Source organism: Apostichopus japonicus, chromosome 16, assembly GCF_037975245.1.
Source record: "Apostichopus japonicus isolate 1M-3 chromosome 16, ASM3797524v1, whole genome shotgun sequence".
NCBI lineage: Eukaryota > Metazoa > Echinodermata > Holothuroidea > Aspidochirotida > Stichopodidae > Apostichopus > Apostichopus japonicus.
The window spans coordinates 27,170,226-27,182,728 of NC_092576.1; the positions used below are offsets into that span (position 1 = coordinate 27,170,226).

A 12,503-nucleotide genomic window follows, 5' to 3' on the forward strand; every position below is an offset into this window, starting at 1 on the left:
TTATTTTCTCCTACCTGAGGATGTCACTTTATGGCCTCCTACCTGAGGATGTCACTTTATTTCCTCCTACCTGAGGATGTCACTTTATATCCTCCTACCTGAGGATGTCACTTGATATCCTCCTACCTATGGATGTCACTTTATATCCTCCTACCTGAGGATGTCACTTTATTTCCTCCTACCTGAGGAAGTCACTTTATTTCCTCCTACCGGAAGATGTCACTTTATTTCCTCCTACCTGAGGATGTCACTTTATATCCTCCTACCTATGGATGTCACTTTATTTCCTCCTACCTGAGGATGTCACTTTATTTCCTCCTACCTAAGGATGTCACTTTATTTCCTCCTACCTGAGGATGTCACTTTATTCCCTCCTTCCTGAGGATGTCACTTTATTTCCTCCTACCTGAGGATGTCACTTTATTTCCTCCTACCTAAGGATGTCACTTTATTTCCTCCTTCCTGAGGATGTCACTTTATTTCCTCCTACCTGAGGATGTCACTTTATTTCCTCCTACCTGAGGATGTCACTTTATATCCTCCTACCTGAGGATGTCACATTATATCCTCCTACCTAAGGATGTCACTTTATTTCCTCCTTCCTGAGGATGTCACTTTATTTCCTCCTACCTGAGGATGTCACTTTATATCCTCCTACCTGAGGATGTCACATTATTTCCTCCTACCTGAGGAAGTCACTTTATTTCCTCCTACCGGAAGATGTCACTTTATTTCCTCCTACCTGAGGATGTCACTTTATTTCCTCCTACCTGAGGATGTCACTTTATATCCTCCTACCTAAGGATGTCACTTTATATCCTCCTACCTATGGATGTCACTTTATTTCCTCCTACGTGAGGATGCCACTTTATTTCCTCCTACCTGAGGATGTCACTTTATATCCTCCTACCTGAGGATGTCACTTTATTTCCTCCTACCTGAGGAAGTCACTTTATTTCCTCCTACCTATGGATGTCACTTTATATCCTCCTACCTGAGGATGTCACTTTATTTCCTCCTACCTATGGATGTCACTTTATTTCCTCCTACCTGAGGATGCCACTTTATTTCCTCCTACCTGAGGATGTCACTTTATATCCTCCTACCTGAGGATGTCACTTTATTTCCTCCTACCTGAGGAAGTCACTTTATTTCCTCCTACCGGAAGATGTCACTTTATTTCCTCCTACCTGAGGATGTCACTTTATATCCTCCTACCTATGGATGTCACTTTATTTCCTCCTACCTGAGGATGTCACTTTATTTCCTCCTACCTAAGGATGTCACTTTATTTCCTCCTACCTGAGGATGTCACTTTATTCCCTCTTTCCTGAGGATGTCACTTTATTTCCTCCTACCTGAGGATGTCACTTTATTTCCTCCTACCTAAGGATGTCACTTTATTTCCTCCTACCTAAGGATGTCACTTTATTCCCTCCTACCTAAGGATGTCACTTTATTTCCTCCTACCTAAGGATGTCACTTTATTTCCTCCTACCTAAGGATGTCAATTTATTCCCTCCTACCTAAGGATGTCACTTTATTCCCTTCTACAAGAGGATGTCACTTTATTTCCTCCCACCTAAGGATGTCACTTTATTTCCTCCTACCTGAGGATGTCACTTTATTTCCTCCTACCTGAGGATATCACTTTATTTCCTCCCACCTGAGGATGTCACTTTATATCCTCCTACCTGCGGATGTCACTTTATTCCCTCCTTCCTGAGGATATCACTTTATTCCCTCCTTCCTGAGGATATCACTTTATTTCCTCCTACCTGAGGATGTCACTTTTTTCCCTCCTACCTGAGGATGTCACTTTATTTCCTCCTACCTGAGGATGTCACTTTATTTTCTCCTACCTATGGATGTCACTTTATTTCCTCCTACCTGAGGATGCCAGTTTATTTCCTCCTACCTGAGGATGTCACTTTATATCCTCCTACCTGAGGATGTCACTTTATTTCCTCCTACCTGAGGAAGTCACTTTATTTCCTCCTACCGGAAGATGTCACTTTATTTCCTCCTACCTGAGGATGTCACTTTATATCCTCCTACCTATGGATGTCACTTTATTTCCTCCTACCTGAGGATGTCACTTTATTTCCTCCTACCTAAGGATGTCACTTTATTTCCTCCTACCTGAGGATGTCACTTTATGGCCTCCTACCTGAGGATGTCACTTTATTTCCTCCTACCTGAGGATGTCACTTTATTTCCTCCTACCTGAGGATGTCACTTTATATCCTCCTACCTGAGGATGTCACTTTATATCCTCCTACCTATGGATGTCACTTTATATCCTCCTACCTGAGGATGTCACTTTATATCCTCCTACCTAAGGATGTCACTTTATTTCCTCCTACCTGAGGATGTCACTTTATTTCCTCCTACCTGAGGATGTCACTTTATATCCTCCTACCTGAGGATGTCACTTTATATCCTCCTACCTATGGATGTCACTTTATTTCCTCCTACCTGAGGATGTCACTTTATTTCCTCCTACCTGAGGATGTCACTTTATATCCTCCTACCTGAGGATGTCACTTTATTTCCTCCTTCCTGAGGATGTCACTTTATTTCCTCCTACCTGAGCATGTCACTTTATATCCTCCTACCTGAGGAAGTCACTTTATTTCCTCCTACCGGAAGATGTCACTTTATTTCCTCCTACCTGAGGATGTCACTTTATATCCTCCTACCTATGGATGTCACTTTATTTCCTCCTACCTGAGGATGTCACTTTATTTCCTCCTACCTAAGGATGTCACTTTATTTCCTCCTACCTGAGGATGTCACTTTATTCCCTCCTTCCTGAGGATGTCACTTTATTTCCTCCTACCTGAGGATGTCACTTTATTTCCTCCTACCTAAGGATGTCACTTTATTTCCTCCTACCTAAGGATGTCACTTTATTCCCTCCTACCTAAGGATGTCACTTTATTCCCTCCTACCTGAGGATGTCACTTTATTTCCTCCTACCTAAGGATGTCACTTTATTTCCTCCAACCTAAGGATGTCACTTTATTTCCTCCTACCTATGGATGTCACTTTATTTCCTCCTACCTGAGGATGTCACTTTATTTCCTCCTACCTAAGGATGTCACTTTATTTCCTCCTACCTGAGGATGTCACTTTATTTCCTCCTACCTGAGGATGTCACTTTATTTCCTCCCACCTGAGGATGTCACTTTATATCCTCCTACCTGAGGATGTCACTTTATTCCCTCCTTCCTGAGGATATCACTTTATTCCCTCCTTCCTGAGGATATCACTTTATTTCCTCCTACCTGAGGATGTCACTTTTTTCCCTCCTACCTGAGGATGTCACTTTATTTCCTCCTACCTGAGGATGTCACTTTATTTTCTCCTACCTGAGGATGTCACTTTATGGCCTCCTACCTGAGGATGTCACTTTATTTCCTCTTACCTGAGGATGTCACTTTATTTCCTCCTACCTGAGGATGTCACTTTATATCCTCCTACCTGAGGATGTCACTTTATATCCTCCTACCTATGGATGTCACTTTATATCCTCCTACCTGAGGATGTCACTTTATATCCTCCTACCTAAGGATGTCACTTTATTTCCTCCTACCTGAGGATGTCACTTTATTTCCTCCTACCTGAGGATGTCACTTTATATCCTCCTACCTGAGGATGTCACTTTATATCCTCCTACCTATGGATGTCACTTTATTTCCTCCTACCTGAGGATGTCACTTTATTTCCTCCTACCTGAGGATGTCACTTTATATCCTCCTACCTAAGGATGTCACTTTATTTCCTCCTTCCTGAGGATGTCACTTTATTTCCTCCTACCTGAGGATGTCACTTTATATCCTCCTACCTGAGGATGTCACTTTATTTCTTCCTACCTGAGGATGTCACTTTATTTCCTCCTACCTGAGGATGTCACTTTATTTCCTCCTACCTGAGGATGTCACTTTATTTCCTCCTACCTGAGGATGTCACTTTATATCCTCCTACCTGAGGATGTCACTTTATATCCTCCTACCTGAGGATGTCACTTTATTTCCTCCTTCCTGAGGATGTCACTTTATTTCCTCCTACCTGAGGATGTCACTTTATATCCTCCTACCTGAGGATGTCACTTTATTTCCTCCTACCTGAGGAAGTCACTTTATTTCCTCCTACCGGAAGATGTCACTTTATTTCCTCCTACCTGAGGATGTCACTTTATTTCCTCCTACCTGAGGATGTCACTTTATATCCTCCTACCTAAGGATGTCACTTTATATCCTCCTACCTATGGATGTCACTTTATTTCCTCCTACCTGAGGATGCCACTTTATTTCCTCCTACCTGAGGATGTCACTTTATATCCTCCTACCTGAGGATGTCACTTTATTTCCTCCTACCTGAGGAAGTCACTTTATTTCCTCCTACCGGAAGATGTCACTTTATATCCTCCTACCTATGGATGTCACTTTATTTCCTCCTACCTGAGGATGTCACTTTATTTCTTCCTACCTGAGGATGTCACTTTATTTCCTCCTACCTGAGGATGTCACTTTATATCCTCCTACCTATGGATGTCACTTTATTTCCTCCTACCTGAGGATGTCACTTTATTTCCTCCTACCTAAGGATGTCACTTTATTTCCTCCTACCTGAGGATGTCACTTTATTCCCTCCTTCCTGAGGATGTCACTTTATTTCCTCCTACCTGAGGATGTCACTTTATTTCCTCCTACCTAAGGATGTCACTTTATTTCCTCCTACCTAAGGATGTCACTTTATTCCCTCCTACCTAAGGATGTCACTTTATTCCCTCCTACCTGAGGATGTCACTTTATTTCCTCCTACCTAAGGATGTCACTTTATTTCCTCCAACCTAAGGATGTCACTTTATTTCCTCCTACCTGAGGATGTCACTTTATTCCCTCCTACCTGAGGATGTCACTTTATTTCCTCCTACCTAAGGATGTCACTTTATTTCCTCCTACCTAAGGATGTCACTTTATTTCCTCCTACCTAAGGATGTCACTTTATTCCCTCCTACCTAAGGATGTCACTTTATTCCCTCCTACCTGAGGATGTCACTTTATTTCCTCCTACCTAAGGATGTCACTTTATTACGTCCTACCTGAGGATGTCACTTTATTTCCTCCTACCTGAGGATATCACTTTATTTTGCCTCCCACCTGAGGATGTCACTTTATATCCTCCTACCTGAGGATGTCACTTTATTCCCTCCTTCCTGAGGATATCACTTTATTCCCTCCTTCCTGAGGATATCACTTTATTTCCTCCTACCTGAGGATGTCACTTTATTTTCTCCTACCTGAGGATGTCACTTTATGGCCTCCTACCTGAGGATGTCACTTTATTTCCTCCTACCTGAGGATGTCACTTTATTTCCTCCTACCTGAGGATGTCACTTTATATCCTCCTACCTGAGGATGTCACTTTATATCCTCCTACCTATGGATGTCACTTTATATCCTCCTACCTGAGGATGTCACTTTATATCCTCCTACCTAAGGATGTCACTTTATTTCCTCCTACCTGAGGATGTCACTTTATTTCCTCCTACCTGAGGATGTCACTTTATATCCTCCTACCTGAGGATGTCACTTTTTATCCTCCTACCTATGGATGTCACTTTATTTCCTCCTACCTGAGGATGTCACTTTATTTCCTCCTACCTGAGGATGTCACTTTATATCCTCCTACCTAAGGATGTCACTTTATTTCCTCCTTCCTGAGGATGTCACTTTATTTCCTCCTACCTGAGGATGTCACTTTATATCCTCCTACCTGAGGATGTCACTTTATTTCCTCCTACCTGAGGATGTCACTTTATTTCCTCCTACCTGAGGATGTCACTTTATTTCCTCCTACCTGAGGATGTCACTTTATTTCCTCCTACCTGAGGATGTCACTTTATATCCTCCTACCTGAGGATGTCACTTTATATCCTCCTACCTGAGGATGTCACTTTATTTCCTCCTTCCTGAGGATGTCACTTTATTTCCTCCTACCTGAGGATGTCACTTTATATCCTCCTACCTGAGGATGTCACTTTATTTCCTCCTACCTGAGGAAGTCACTTTATTTCCTCCTACCGGAAGATGTCACTTTATTTCCTCCTACCTGAGGATGTCACTTTATTTCCTCCTACCTGAGGATGTCACTTTATATCCTCCTACCTAAGGAAGTCACTTTATATCCTCCTACCTATGGATGTCACTTTATTTCCTCCTACCTGAGGATGCCACTTTATTTCCTCCTACCTGAGGATGTCACTTTATATCCTCCTACCTGAGGATGTCACTTTATTTCCTCCTACCTGAGGAAGTCACTTTATTTCCTCCTACCGGAAGATGTCACTTTATATCCTCCTACCTATGGATGTCACTTTATTTCCTCCTACCTGAGGATGTCACTTTATTTCTTCCTACCTGAGGATGTCACTTTATTTCCTCCTACCTGAGGATGTCACTTTATTTCCTCCTACCTGAGGATGTCACTTTATATCCTCCTACCTGAGGATGTCACTTTATTTCCTCCTACCTGAGGAAGTCACTTTATTTCCTCCTACCGGAAGATGTCACTTTATTTCCTCCTACCTGAGGATGTCACTTTATATCCTCCTACCTAAGGATGTCACTTTATATCCTCCTACCTGAGGATGTCACTTTATTTCCTCCTACCTATGGATGTCACTTTATTTCCTCCTACCTGAGGATGCCACTTTATTTCCTCCTACCTGAGGATGTCACTTTATATCCTCCTACCTGAGGATGTCACTTTATTTCCTCCTACCTGAGGAAGTCACTTTATTTCCTCCTACCGGAAGATGTCACTTTATTTCCTCCTACCTGAGGATGTCACTTTATATCCTCCTACCTATGGATGTCACTTTATTTCCTCCTACCTGAGGATGTCACTTTATTTCCTCCTACCTGAGGATGTCACTTTATATCCTCCTACCTATGGATGTCACTTTATTTCCTCCTACCTGAGGATGTCACTTTATTTCCTCCTACCTAAGGATGTCACTTTATTTCCTCCTACCTGAGGATGTCACTTTATTCCCTCCTTCCTGAGGATGTCACTTAATTTCCTCCTACCTGAGGATGTCACTTTATTTCCTCCTACCTAAGGATGTCACTTTATTTCCTCCTACCTGAGGATGTCACTTTATTCCCTCCTTCCTGAGGATGTCACTTTATTTCCTCCTACCTGAGGATGTCACTTTATTTCCTCCTACCTAAGGATGTCACTTTATCTCCTCCTACCTAAATATGTCACTTTATTTCCTCCTACCTAAGGATGTCACTTTATTTCCTCCTACCTAAGGATGTCACTTTATTTCCTCCTACCTGAGGATGTCACTTTATTTCCTCCTACCTGAGGATATCACTTTATTTCCTCCCACCTGAGGATGTCACTTTATATCCTCCTACCTGAGGATGTCACTTTATTCCCTCCTTCCTGAGGATGTCACTTTATTTCCTCCTACCTAAGGATGTCACTTTATTTCCTCCTTCCTGAGGATGTCACTTTATTTCCTCCTACCTGAGGATGTCACTTTATATCCTCCTACCTGAGGATGTCACTTTATTTTCTCCTACCTGAGGATGTCACTTTATGGCCTCCTACCTGAGGATGTCACTTTATTTCCTCCTACCTGAGGATGTCACTTTATTTCCTCCTACATGAGGATGTAAGCTGCGCTGCCTACAAAGTCCCCTCCGTCAGCTACTATGATGCTCTCCTCGTCCATCGCCTCCTCCACCTGGTAGAGGACCTTAAGAGGATTGAGGAAATGATTCACTTTATCTTCAGCTTTCTTCCTGGAATATTAAAACCAAACTACAGCGATTAACGCTTAAATACGCTAAAAAGTCATCAGGCGCGTAGCCAAGGGGGGGGGTGTGGGGGATGGGGCGAGTCCCCCTTGAGCATTTTTGTTGTTGTAAGTTTTTATGATATCCCTAGTAATTTCAAACTAGAAAATGCTTAGATGCAACTTGCAAGGCCTGGGAAGTGCCATTTTCAGCGATCTGGGAGGCATTTTCGGCCCAAATTTTCTTGTTTGATTCGCGCCAACTCATGGTGGTGATACGCTTAGATAGTTTCCAATGCTGAATCTACGGCTCCGATAATTCGCCTACAGGTTCGCCCCTCCATTGGCAAATTCCTCGCTACGCGCCTGAAAGTCATCTCCTACTGGATGGTAGGACGGTGCACTGTAAGTTCACAATGCTAAAAGGAACAAATGTCCTTCTGAAAAGACAATGATACCAACAAACTCTCTGATTTTTGCTGTGTGGTTTAGTTCTACCATTAATCTTAGTGCTTTCGTTGATGGCTTCATCAGCTTTCCACTAGATCGACGCAGATTTTGACGTGGATCTATAACTTGTCAAGTTGAGAATGTGACAAAAGATTAAAAGGAAGAAACCAGTAATTGTGGTTGATAATGAATTGTGAAAGTGATTCAGATTACAAATATTTCCTTTTCAACTTTTTTATCTTTGGGATGTTTACATTCAATTTGTATCGCTGTATTAATTGGTACTGTATTTGCAGTGTGCAAAAAGTAATATGAACACAATATAACCTCCATTTACTTTTCAATATTTTATAAATGGCAAAACTACACTGGAGACTGCATGTTAAGGCTAGCTTCATTCATACCGACCACATGGTCTTGTCAACACATTCCCATATCTCTCAAAACAGGCAAAACTTTCAAGACAGGCAAAATCAAATTTGTATCAACCTTTGAGATCTTGTGAACACATCCAGCCAATTATTACATCATTATATATGTCACAGTTAAGTATCTCTTTTAGTATCATTTAGTTCATTTTTGGTAATTTTAAAACTCATATTTTTTTTTCAACGATAAAAGTTTGAAAAGAGACCTAGGCTCTGACTCGACGCTGAAATAAAAGGAAAAATTATACAGAAGGAAAATGCCCAAGAAAGCGGCTGGACATTCAGACTAACGACTTGAATCACACTTAACAACTCCATCCCCCCCACCTCTGACCCCCACCCTTCCATTGAGGCTGTGACCATTTGATCATGGTGGTAACAGGCCAAGGACAGTCCTCCAACAGAAGCGAGAGAGATCCCGTTTCTTGGAGCAATTTTCAGATATTTTACGGAGTTGACTTACAAGTTCAACGTTTCCTTCTCTTCGTCTCTGGCCTTCAACGATTGTATCCACTCGCTGCTACAGTTGAATCCTGTCAGACCCTTGGATACCTCCAGCAAGAAGGAATCTACATCAGCCTGAACTGCCAGGGCCGGTCTCCACATGACACCGGCATTCTGAACAACAATAATAACAACAGAAATAAAGATCAATTAAAATTAGACAATTGATTAGAAATTAGAAAATTAATATACTATGAATGACAGGAAACTGGTAGATTGGCCACAAGAGCCAGTTGGGACAATTTCTTCATGCTAATAGATAGAAACATGAATATTCATACCATATATCCATGTCTCTGAATATGCATAGAGAGTCCTCTAAATGTGATGAATATGTACATACTTACAAGAAGAAGTTGACTCTTGTTTCTGTTGACAGCTATTATCTTGGATCGTTTACTGAGTTAAACACACACATGAATAAATATATCTATGTCTCTGAATATGCATAGAGAGTCCTCTAAATGTAATGAATATGTATATACTTACAAGAAGAAGTTGACTCTTGTTTCTGTTGACAGCTATGATCTTGGATCGTTTACTGAGCACTTGACCGTAGTTAAGTCTGAAGTCGGGAACAGCACCTGGGAAGTGGGAGACATTTCAAAAAAGGTGGTTGAATGCCTTGGAAGCACAGCACATAAGTGAACCACTGGTGGAAGGGTTCTCAAATTCATCACAGATAGGGTCTCATTGGGGGTGCGTGCAGTGCGAGAATGTTACCAGTTAATAGGCTGGGGTAGATAGGTGTGCATAGGTACAGGTCGGTGAGGGGTGAAGTAAGTCAGAGTAGATACCAGTCACTTCACCCAACTCTAGTCATTTTGCTGGTGATTTCTCTGACCGGAGTCTGGTCGTCGAATAGTCGGTTTCCGAATTACCTCACCGGGAAGAATTTTACAAGGTTCTCCCTATCGTATTACTCTTGATATTCAGAGTTTGGCAAATGCCTTGTCGAAACAATGCAAACACGTCTCATGAGAAATCAGATTTTAAAGAAACAAGAGAGAAACGCCAAAAGGGTTTTCCAAGGAAAATGTTGAAAAGGAAAGATGACAACCTGACGATAATTTGCATATTGTATCTACAAGCGATCTGATTTGTTACTGATATACTAATATATACCATTAAACAGTAAACCTTCAAGAATGTTGTAAGTGTACAGGTTTTATATTACAACTCCTGCTACAGTCTTAAAATAAGGAAACTTTCAATATCATCTCCAAACCAGCACTTTTGTATGTAGTACATTTTAAGGCACATTTTATATGTAGCATATTTTAATGCACATTTTGTGTGTAGCATATTTTAATGCACATTTTGCATGTAGCATATTGTAATACACATTTTGTATGTATTATATTGTAATGCATTTTGTATGAAGCATTTTGTAATGCACATTTTGTATGGAGTATATTTTAACGCACATTTCGTATGTAGTATATTTTAATGCACATTTTGTATGTAGTATATTGTAATGCACATTTTGTATGTTGTATATTGTAATGCACATTTTATATGTAGAATATTGTAATGCACATTTTGTATGTAGTACACTTTAATACACCTTTTGTATGTAGCATATTGTATTGCACATTTGGTATGTATCATATTGTAATGCAAAATTTGTATGTAGTATATTGTAATGCACATTTTGTATGTAGCATTTTGTAATGCAAATTTTGTATGTAGTATACTGTAATCAAATTTTGTATGAAGTACATTTTAATGCACATTTTGTATGTAGTATATTTTAATGCACAGTTTGTATGTAGTACATTTTAATGCACAATTTGTATGTAGCATATTGTTATGCACATGCAATATATTTTATATATTTTGTATGTATCATATTGTAATGCACACTTTGTATGTAGTATATTTTATTGCACATTTTATATGTAGCATATTGTAATGCACATTTTGTATGTAGTACATTTTAATGCACATTTTGTATGTAGTATATTTTAAGGCACATATTAAATTCAGCATATTTTAATGCACATTTCGTATGAAGCATATTTTAATGCACATATTAAATGCAGCATATTTTAATGCACATTTTATATGTATCATATTGTATTGCACATTTGGTATGTATCATATTGTAATGCACAATTTGTATGTAGTATATTGTAATGCACATTCTATATTCAGCACATTGTAACACACATTTAGTATGTAGTACATTTTAATGCACATTTTGTATGTTGCACATTGTTATGCACATGCAATATATTTTATATATTTTGTATGTATCATATTGTACTGCACATTTTGTATGTATCATATTGTATTGCACATTTGGTATGTATCATATTGTAATGCACAATTTGTATGTAGTATATTTTAATGCACATTTTGTATATAGCATATTGTTATGCACATTTGGTATGTATCATATTGTAATGCACATTTTGTATGTAGCATATTGTAATGCACATTTTGTATGTAGCATTTCGTAATGCACATTTTGTATGTAGAATATTGTAATGCACATTTTGTATGTAGTATATTTTAATGCACATGTAAATGCAGCATATTGTAATGCACATTTTGTAGTTATGCACATGCAATATATTTTATATATTTTGTATGTATCATATTGTATTGCACATTTGGTATGTATCATATTGTAATGCACAATTTGTATGTAGTATATTTTAATGCACATTTTGTATGTAGCATATTGTTACTGTATGCACATGCAATATATTTTATATATTTTGTATGTATCATATTGTATTGCACATTTCATATGTATTATATTTTATTGCACATTTTGTATGTAGCATATTGAAAACTGGTTGTTGTCCCTCACTTTTCAAGACTACAAAATTTTGCACTGATGGTCAGGAAGCAATGACAAGTTTTTAAGGCTCCAACAACATGCAATTCGACATACAAAAACCCAAAATTAAGTTGCACTAAACCTCAACGTCGCAATTTTGGCCCAATTTTCAAGGTCATATTTTCTCCAAAGAACAAGAGTCGAATCCAAGAGGTGACATGCCGAGAGATACTGAAGATTTGATGATTTGAAAAATGAAAAGTCTACTCACCGGCTAAAATAACCACATCTGCTTCTTTCAGAGCATCCCTCCTTCTCTGACGGATATGTAGAGGACTGTTCCTTCCAAGCATGCCTCTGGTCATACCGCCCAAGAAGCATGGTATACCCATCGCCTGTTAAGGATTCAAATGTTGAATGTTAATTTTTAGGGGGCGATGCTGCACAGAGTAAATACCAAACAAAAATTATAACACTTTCTAAATTTTTTCTCCAAAATTGTTTCTCCCAT

General features: G+C 39.5%; 1 pseudogene; it reads right to left on the bottom strand.

The window, feature by feature from the left end:
- Nucleotides 1-12,503, bottom strand: part of LOC139982495 (2-hydroxyacyl-CoA lyase 2-like) — a 299,720-nt pseudogene that overhangs the window by 263,210 nt on the left and 24,007 nt on the right.